Genomic DNA, 2,791 nt, shown 5'->3' with positions numbered 1-2,791 from the left:
GAGGAGGTCTCATCATCATCACCTCTCAGTACAGGAGCATCGTGACATCATGTGACTGAAACACAAATATTTCAGGCTGCAAAATATATTTTATTTTTATTCACAAAAGTACCATAATTAACATTCAATAAAATCTTTTTACATAAATGATACATCATAGTTATCTATTTCTTTAATGAAATTATTCATTTACTGTGCAATATTACTGTTTCATAATGTTTAACCCTGAAGATTTAACAGTGGGAGCCGGGTTTGTCAGAGCACAACATGAACCAGTTAACCCAGAGGTGTTAGACCTTTAGTGAAAACTGGGATTTTCAGTCCAACAGATTCTGCAACATCAAACCCTCTGTCTGCCGAATTTATTAAAATATTAGAAATGTATAAACTATTTGAAATTTGGAATAAGTGGACACATCTATCATTGCCTTTCCATTATCATCCTTCTCAAAGGCAGATGCATCAGATCTGTTTTCTTTCAATTTAAAATTTCTCTGCATCAATTCACTTTTTATGTTATAAACGTTTAGTTGTGTTCTTGTATATGTAGTTGTCATATTGTTATTGATCAGCAAGTACCACAGCTGAGTCAACAATGTCCACACCATCCTGTTCTTCTTCTGTCTGCTGAGCTGCTCGTATCTCTGCATGTTCCTCCTTCTCTTCTTGGCTCGAGTGTGAAAAAGTGGAAGGAACTCAGAGAGACAGAGGGTCACCAGACATGGCTCCAGCTGAGCTAACAAATATAAAGAGCAATATTTTCACTAAAAATTAAAATATTAGGATGTGAATAGCGTCAGTGGTTGTAAATAAATATTTGTCAAATACATTTAACATATTTAATCTGATTTGAGCAGATTTCAGATGTGAGTCTGGTAAAGACTTCAGCGCTGAAACAGAATTCAGGTGTTTGCATTTACCAATAAAGTATCAGAAACTCAGGGAGGATGTCAATGTTTTTAACAGTATGAGAGGAAAACAAACTCAGGCAGACTGAGTAAAGTAGAATATATATTTATTTACAGCTGAGGGGAAAGATCTGGTCTGGGTGAGGACTGAGAGGAGCGTTTCGAAGCAGGTTACAGTGAAGCAGCTGGAGAGGTGAGCTGGACCAAGGCAGAGTAGCAGCTGAGCGGCCAGGTTCACAGGAAGGTGAGCATCCAGGTGACCGTCTTTATTTACAGTAGCAGATCTCGAGAGGGAGCAGGAATCCAGAATTCGGCTGAGTGTCTCTCTTTACTGGTGCTGACCCACGAGAGGAACTTCAGAGAAACAGGAGGAGATACTGGAGACAAGTAAAAAAAAAAGAAGTGTAACCTTCAAACAGAGAAACAGTTCTCTGGAAGCAGAACAAACAGATTATGTGATCCAGCAAAGATCAGATGATTGGAGCAGGCTTTTAAAACCCAGTGCTGATGAGGAGGGAGATGAGCTGCAGCTGATCAGCCAACACCCATCATCACACCTTTTCATAAACTCTAAATAAATTTACCAAGCAAACAATAAAATCTCAACTGAAACAGGCTTTTTATAATAAATGTGAAGCAATATCTTAAACAAATAAATTAACATTCATAAAAGATAAATACTCCTTATTACCTGATGACACCTGTAGCTTCAACCTTAACAAATAAAATAACATTTTTCTCATTCTTCAAATAAAAATAATTACTCTCATAAAAACAAACATAAGCTGCATATTTTCATACCTCCTTCTGCCTTCCCAGTGTGCTGATTTAAAGTTGGAAATAATCTTCTCTTGCTAGCATGCTCTCATTTCACACGTCTTACCCTGTGCTTCAATTGACAACATGTGCTCATCACTTTAAGCTAGGAGCGGAGGGAAAGAGGTAAAATACGCTAAAAATTTAAATAAGAAATAATTACTTTTTCTTTACCTGCACGTGGAAGTTTAAAAAAGGTGCCAGGCAGAAGAAGTCCACATCATTCCTCCTATTATTACTCATATTTTGGTTTTTCCTTCCATGGATGGGTGAAGTACATCAGAAAAATGAACAGAGCTTCCCTGGGCGGGGCTGTAGCTGGGGTCACGTCGCTGAAATGATCCAATAGCAACACAACACAGCTATATTGTATATCTGAGTAGACATTTAGGCACAACAGCCAAACCCATCTGTTCTCTGATTGGAATTAAATCTATGATTAACAAGACATTGACCTGCTGGAGGCAGAAAAACTTGGTCAGAATTCGTACTTGTAAAGTGAAACTCACATGCAAGTTTTTAACTTGAGCAGAGAGACACATGTAGTTTTTTGCTTTGTACCTGTAAACGGACCTTAACAAAAAAAGACTGTAACTTGTGTAAATATTTTTTACAGATACAAATCTTGGTTTTACAGATACAAATATTATTTTTACAGATACAGATTTAATTTTTACAAATACAAATCTTATTTTTACAGATACAAATTTTATTTTTACAACTCTATTTTACATACGCACATTCTTATTTACATTCCCAAAAGTTACAAATCTTAATCTACAAGTACAAAGTCTGATTTATGAGTACAAAATACATAACACTAATATTTGTTTCCATAGTTTTATATCATTCACACTGGTGAGGTGGATGCACCCTGCGCGTGTATCCAAAGCGTGACTTTTGCTGTCCTGCTGTTCTTGTCGGGGAGGGGTCTGTGGGTCAGGGTCGTCTGAGGAGGATGCAGATGAAGGGAGTTGCACACGGGAACTTTTATTTAAGATTTAAGTCTTTTTTTATTTGAAAGGTCCTCATGGCTCAGCAGCAGAAGCATAAATACTGTATTACTG

The 2,791-nt window shown here is 37.0% G+C and overlaps 1 long non-coding RNA gene across 1 annotated transcript; it reads right to left on the bottom strand.

Moving 5' to 3' along the window:
- Positions 1-998: 998 nt before the first annotated feature.
- Positions 999-2,029, bottom strand: LOC106511579 (uncharacterized). Its single transcript, XR_001309543.1, has 2 exons — positions 1,899-2,029; positions 999-1,285 (listed from the first exon to the last, which is right to left on the bottom strand). It is a non-coding gene; the product is annotated as an uncharacterized LOC106511579 (long non-coding RNA).
- Positions 2,030-2,791: the final 762 nt, after the last annotated feature.

Source organism: Austrofundulus limnaeus, unplaced genomic scaffold (genome assembly GCF_001266775.1).
Source record: "Austrofundulus limnaeus strain Quisiro unplaced genomic scaffold, Austrofundulus_limnaeus-1.0 Scaffold2950, whole genome shotgun sequence".
Lineage (NCBI taxonomy): Eukaryota > Metazoa > Chordata > Actinopteri > Cyprinodontiformes > Rivulidae > Austrofundulus > Austrofundulus limnaeus.
Note: the sequence above shows the minus strand (reverse complement) of the source record. Positions and strands in the feature narration are given on the sequence as shown.